Here is a 7,346-nt window from a genome sequence, read left to right as displayed (position 1 = left end):
GGGATTACTTACCAAGAGGAACCAGTTAGAATAAATTCTGGTTTCTGAACAGAAACCAAACATTAATGAAGGCAATGGGATGGCACACATAAAGCCTCTGAAAGATTTAAAATATCAACTAAGAACCCTGTATCCAGCAAAATACGGCAATGAAATTAGGTCAATTCCTAAAAAACCCCAAAACTTGTAAAAACCAGACCAAACCTGTAAGAAATACTGAGTTCTCTGACAGAGAACCAACAACCGTAGACAATAACCCACGATTAATATACACCACCCAGTAGTCAGCCCAGATATAGAAATGTCCAAAGTAGAGCAAACCTACCAGGCTGAAAACAGAGAACCAGAAGTTTGTAGCAAAGACAATTGTGAAGTAAAGAGGAACAATAATGGCAGAACTATCAAATAGAGAAGAAGTCAAGTAAATTAAAAGATGAAACAGACTGTTTAAATTTGAAAAGAAATGAATGAATTACGAGGTAACCTCAAAGAATATGAAACCTCATCAAAATAGGAAAACAAAAAAGATTTCATAAACACAAAAACAATAGCAATGAAGAAAACCCACAAACAAAAGGCACTCATCCCAGAAAATTATTTGGAACAAAGAAATCAGTAACATCACAGACACAACCGCACAATAAAATGAAAGAATAACAAGTCTTCAAAATACCTCATAACCTGGACCTAGAAGCTAATATGCTAAGTGAAATGAGTCAGTCACAAAAGGACAAAAACTGTAGGAGACCACTATGTACAAAAGTCAAGAAAAGTTTTCACACTAAAAGTAGCATTCTTTGATGGCTATCAGAGATAAGAGGAGAAGGGAGGGGAAGTCACAGGCTAGGGGGCAGATAAGTGCTACTTAGGTGAAGGGGAAGACAATAGACAGTAAAAGGGAAGTTGGAAAAAATACTGGAGGAAGGAAAAGACCCTGGGAGGTTTGTGAGCGTTAAAGGTAGCAGAGACAAGTACAGGATTCTGCAATTGTGTTATATACACGATTCTTCAATAATAGCGGTTTACAAGTAGGTGATGGATAGACCTGCAGAGTGAATGTGTGTGAGAGGGCAAGTAAAAGTATATGCACAATTATATATTAGTTTAATAGAAAATATTTGTACATGAGTATTTACTGCAATATATATCTATGAATGAGAGGAACATAAACCCAAACTCACCGCCATAGAGTCAAGTCTCATTCATAGGGACCAGACACCACAGGGTGGATCTGCCCAGGAATATTTCTGAGATGATTAACCTTTACAGAAGCCTCATCATTCTCCGGAAGAGAGGCTGATGGTTTCAAACTGCTGACTTAGTGGTTAGCAGCACAATGTGCAACTTACTATGCTACTACCCTATTTCCCTGAAAATAAGACAGTGTCATACATTAATTTTTGCTCCCAAAGGTGCACTAGATCTTATTTTCAGGGATGTCTTATTTTTCCATGGAGAAGAATATGGTACACATTTTTTGTTTATTGCTTTATTAAAAGAGACCTCGCACTTCCTGTCTGCTCTGGCTGTGCTGCGGCTGCGCTGCGGCGCTACGATCCAGAGTCCAGAGTTATGGTAGCTTGGGGGGGGGGGCTTATTTTCAGGGAAGTCTTATTTTCGGGGGGAAGCCTTATATTTCAGTGAGAGGCAAAACTGTAAGTAGGTCTTATTTTCAGGGATGTCTTACTTTCGGGGAAAGTATCCTTGGGGAAGCATACAGGAGGCATATGTATGGAAACTTTTTAGACATAACCCAACTCCATGAAAGAATGAGTTTCTGGGTCTGGGACCTCCTGACTATAGTCTCAGGTGACACCATGGTCAATTGGCATAACATAGTTCACGACAATGTTCATGACTCAGGTATGTTTCAACAGTTCTATTTCCTATTTTCAGATCTCTTACTCGAGCAGATAGGTAGTCTCTTGTCACTATTCACTGACTAATCTGACTACATTTTACATCAGATGTGGAAGAATTATTTCAGAAAAGAATAACCCGCTGCTGGTATCCTCGTGTTTCTAAGATGTTTTTAGAAAGCTCATCACACAAGCTTGAAAACCCCTGTCACAAAGTCTTACTGCTCTCTGCTACTTCTGCAGACATATGTGTTACATTTGTGTGGGCAACGGGACGGGAATCTGTCAGTGATAACCTGTCAACAATATTTCTACAATAAAATGCGGTGCTTCCTAAATGCCGTGCATTAATCTTCAAGTAACCTGCAAAAATATAGGTTCCATGATCGATATACTGAAATGTAACTCATAGAATATATTCACTTATAAAAAACCCTTGAGGTCTAGCTCCTACCAGAGGTTCACAGGCTTGAATATTAGGACTATTAGTGCTGACATTCTCAGTAGGTCTTAAGGTCATCCATCTTCATCTTTCATGTTATAATCTTCTGCCCTTCTATCTTGGTCACTTACTTTGCATAATTTACATCACGTTATTTGTAGATGGTAGAAAATGAGCAGTAGTCTTTTGCAGCAACCACTTAATGTTATTAAATTTCCCCCCAGGTATTTAGACTTTTCAAGCTGTCATCCTCTAGGTCATGACTTTGAAAGGTGCTGTGAACTTTCCCTCTAAAGTGAAGATAGCTGCTATCCTCTTGTTTACAATAACAATAACTCTTCTGTTGCAAAAAAATCTATAGAGCAATTAAACCCAACAGTGGAAAGGAAGTCAGTTTGAGGCACGTGCTTATTAATGGATCCTGGGCCTTTGAAGAAGCACCAGTAGAAGTCCTTAATTTCCAGTCTTATAGCTGGGATGGTTTACAAATACATTTTCGGATTTCTGTCACTCTGTTTATGAACAACATTAGTGTGCAATTCTCTTTCTTGTACTATCTTTATCTAGCTTAGGTATCAAGATCAGGCTTACTTCATAAAATGAGTTATAGAATATGCTTTGATTTTATTTAATCTAGAATAACTTATTATTAGAATTTTTCTTGAATATTTGGGAGAACTCAGTATAAAAATTATTGAAGAATAGTCTATTTGTGTGAGAATAAGGGTAATAAGACTATAGCCACTACAGTAGCACAGTGGCTAAGCATTCAGCTGTTAACTGCTAAGCTGGTCGCTCAAACTCACCAGTTACTCGACAGGAGAAAGATGAGGCAGTCTGTGTCCATACGATCTACCACTTTGGAAGCCTATGAAGCAAGTCTACTCTGTCTTACAGAGACACTGTGAGTTGGACCCAAAGACAAGGAGTCGTAAGGGTTTATGACTATTCATGATTTTCCCTATTTTCATGAATCAGTTACTGTACTTTTTGCAAAATGTCTACATTTCTTCTAAGTTTTAAATTTATTGGTATACATTTTTACAAGTTATCTTCTTTCAAATTCCTGCAGCAACATTAAAAAAAACCTAACTTCTGGCACCTTTTATGACTCTTCTCTTAGAATCTCCACCTTAAAACTCTTGTCCCCTTTGTTCTACTCAGTCAGCCAAACAGAAGTTCAAAGTCATGAAGGTTCAGCAGATTACCCCCAGAAGGAAAATCTGGCATAGCTCTCTAGATTCCTGCTTTGATTTAGGTTTGTGTGTGAGGAATTTTTATTTATAATCATCTTGAAATGAATAAAACTGTATTCGAATCAACATTTTCGATTGCTTTTAATGAAATATTATCCAGGTTATGTGGTTGGATATACTCCTGGAAATAAAAATTATTTGCCTAATCTTCACTTCATACCTTTAGGAAATGACTTTTTTTTATTGCCCACACACCTTTCCCGTTTTTCTGAATCAATACATTTGTTCTTGCTGTTTCTTTCTGCCAGAATCTCCTTCCTCTACCTCAAAAAAATTCCATTCCTACTCATTATTCAAAGTTCAACTCAAACAAAAACCTTCCATGCAATTTTTAACTCCACTTGTCGGGTGCTCTTGTTAGTTTCAATTCAAAGTGTACTACAAAACAAAATACTGCTGGGCCCTGCCCCCTCCCCACCATTGTTACGATGAGATCAGTGTTGCAGTCACTGTGTCGATCCATCTGATCAAGGGCCCTCCTCTTATTCTCCGATCCTCTGCTTTATCAAGGTTGATGCTTCTCCTGATCATGTACCCAAATGACATGAACCGAATGGTCATCCACACTTCTAAGGAGCATTCCGGTTGTACTTCTTTCAAGACAGATTTCTTTCTTCTTCAGACAGTTTATGGTGCTTTCTGTATTCTTCACCAACATCATAATGAAAATATATCAATTCTTCTACAGGCTTTCTCACATTGTCCAGGTTTCAAGTGATTATGAGGCAATTGAAAATACCATGGCTGGATCTGTTCAGGCTCAGCCTTAAGAGTCTGGACCCAGGGACCCCGGGTTAGTTGTTTGACCCGAGTTGGTTGGGACCAGACATCAGATGCTTGAATGGGCTGCGTTTTGAGGAAGCCCAGCCTCCTTTGCAGGGAATCACGTAGTCTCCAGAAAGCGGATGTTTTGTTTTATGAATTTCAGGGATAAAGGGCCAGGGCGCAGAGCGGGGTGGCCCACTTCCTCAGGGTCAGGGCTGGGGAAACTCTTTTGTGCCAAGGGCCATTTGGACATTTATAACAAACCATACTATTTAAACACTTTAATTAGTTCATCCCTAAAGTGATGGCTGGAGCTGCATTTCTTTGTGAGGCCTGTGATGTTAGCTGGTTTTGATAATTCCACTGCTCTCTGGCCAGATGTTCCCCACCCCTGCTCTAGCTGCTTCCTGCCTTTTGAGCCTTGGGTAAAGCTGGTTTTTCAACATAGCTGTCATCTGTGGTATGAGAAGGGAGCTCTGGGGACTCTGTGGGTCAGGAACTGGACTGGGAACCAAAAGGCCAGGGGATCAAACCCACCAGCAGTTCTACAGAAGAAAGATGAGACTGGTTGTTCCTGGGAAAGGTTTAGAACCCCGGAAACCCTAGAAGGCACCTCTGCTCTGCCCGGCAAGGATACTATGAGTCAGGATTGACTGGCAGCAGTGGGTTTGGGTTAAAGGAGTGGACTCGATGCCAGTGGTTTAGTGGTGGTGGTAAAGGCGAGAGAATGCAAATCCAAGAAGAGAGGAGTACATTCAAAGCAACTCCTTTAGTGGAAGCTGGGGGCCTCCTGGTTAGGTTTTTCAGAGGGGCCACTTGCTTTGGGTCAGGAGATAATTCCTAAAGTGTTTACGGGGAGTACTGGGCCTGGAGAGCCATGGTCCTACTACTACTGGTGTCTGTTGCCATCGAGTGGCCGGTTTTCCCACCCAGCCTCTCAGGAATGTGATGTGGGGTTTTTCCCGTCATCTGTGATCTGGCAGCAGATGGAGTGTGGGAAGCAGATAGGAGAATCCAGCGATGGCCAGACTTTAAAAACTGAGATTTATAAGATAAGCAATATTGCTACTCCTCAACAGTCCTGAAAAGTATAGTTATTACTCATCAGAAAGGTTATTTACGAAATATTTAATGAGGCTTAAATTTTTTTAATATAGGAGCTATCAATAGATTTAGCCCACATAAACAAAAGGATTGTGTGTAGAGGGGGAAGGGCAGTGGGGGTGGTCTCAGTCATTAAGAGGAGTCTTTAGTCCCCAAAGTTGGGGAACCACTGGAGTAGTGACTTGGACTAAATGATCCTGAGGGTCTAGCTGCTTAAGGCTCTGTTAGTCTCTGTGTTGAATTCTCTGAATGTTGAATGGATGCCCAGATAGCTGCTGCTCCCACTCCAAAAAGAAAAAAAAAAAATACCATGGCTGGTAATTAGGGCACTTGCATGGCCCCAGAGACTATAAAGCCTTGGTTAGCATTAAAGATTCTCACTCTCCCTCCACATGGACCACCAAGTGGGGCTGAGACTATTGACATTTTGCCTTATGCTTTCATGAAGCAACTTTCCGTGTGGCAGAGAACTGAAGGCAACCTTCAGCCAACAGCCTGTGATCAGGTGAAACTCTCTAGTCTCATAGCCTGTGAGGAACTAATTACTGCCAACAACTAAGTGAGCTTGGGAAGCCAATCCTTCTCCAAATCTGAAGGGAACTTCCGGGAAGATGGTGACGGAGTGACACATACCAGAGGGACTCCGCAGAATTCAACCCAGAATAGTTGCTTAGAGGGAAATTCAATGCTGCTGGAACACAGGAGGAGCATCATAAAGATAAGTAGGCACAGATTCATGGGGTTTTGAGGGACTGGGAGCTTTTAGCTTACCTCAGTGGAAGCAGGCTGGGGCTTGACTTTGGCCCCGCCACTGTCTCTGCCAGACACGGGACCATTTGGAGCCTATAGGGGAGCTTGGTATCAACACAGACACAGCTTGCAACTGCTGTCTCTGGGCAGCGACTAAAGACTTGCAGCTCCACCGGCTGAGATCAGGGTTCAGCTACATTGTTTCTTTTGTTTCCACTCTCCTCTCTGCCCCCCCACGGTCTTGAAGGGCTGTGCAAGGGCTTTTTCTTGGGTCAGCCGTGGCTTGCCAACACCTCCTCAGGGCAGGGACTAAACCCTTGCAGCTCCACGGGCGGGGATCAGGACTCAGCTACATTGTTGCTCTTGTTTCCCTTTCTTCCCTAAATTCCTGCACAGTCTAAGTGGTCTTACTTTTTGATTTTTCCCCCCTCCTCTTTGTCTCTTTCCTGTTCTCTCACACTTCACTTCTGAGCTCCAGACTACTCCCCTTAGCCTAGGGAATTTACACCTGCACCACAACCAGCTAGGGGAGCTCCGCCCTGTGTAGCTAGCCTGAGGCTGGGGAAAGCCCTGCTTTCCCTCCAGGGGATTCTTTGCCCAACTTCTCACCAGGGAATTCCTGCCTGTGTACCTGGGGACATAAGGCAGCTTGGCCAACACTAGTCAACATTCCAAGCTGTTGCTGGAACCTCTGCCCAACCTCCACAACACCAAAGCAGGCAACCCACCAGCCTTCTGGGGCATTCCCCTGAGAGGGAAGCCACAGGAGGATAAAGTGGTAGGTTAATTCCATAGTGCAATTAGCTGTAGGCAGTTCAAAGAAGCATTCCTAGAAGTCTCCCAGAGAGAGCCAGTGCTCGTCGACTCCCTGGAAAATGGCACCTGGCTCCTCTAAAACAACGCAATGCAAACAGCTATCAGCCCCAATGACCTCAATGAAAAAACAGGAGAAACAAAAGGCAATGGCAGAAGATGCCCCGAACATAATGACATGCATAGAAGAAGCAGAGATTGAGCTGCCACAGAAAGAAATTTTCAGAAAGCTACTTGGAGTCATACAGGATATTTGAGAAACACCAAAGGGCCTACACCAAAGGGAAATACAGGAGCTTAAGGAGGAGATTACAAAAACCAGTAGCAGAAGCATGGACCTCGAGAATTGACTGGAGG

The sequence above is a fragment of the Echinops telfairi genome, unplaced genomic scaffold, assembly GCF_000313985.2.
Source record: "Echinops telfairi isolate 266 unplaced genomic scaffold, ASM31398v2 ScPeMD7_7424;HRSCAF=8462, whole genome shotgun sequence".
Taxonomy (NCBI): Eukaryota; Metazoa; Chordata; class Mammalia; order Afrosoricida; family Tenrecidae; genus Echinops; species Echinops telfairi.
This window is presented reverse-complemented; position numbering follows the sequence as displayed.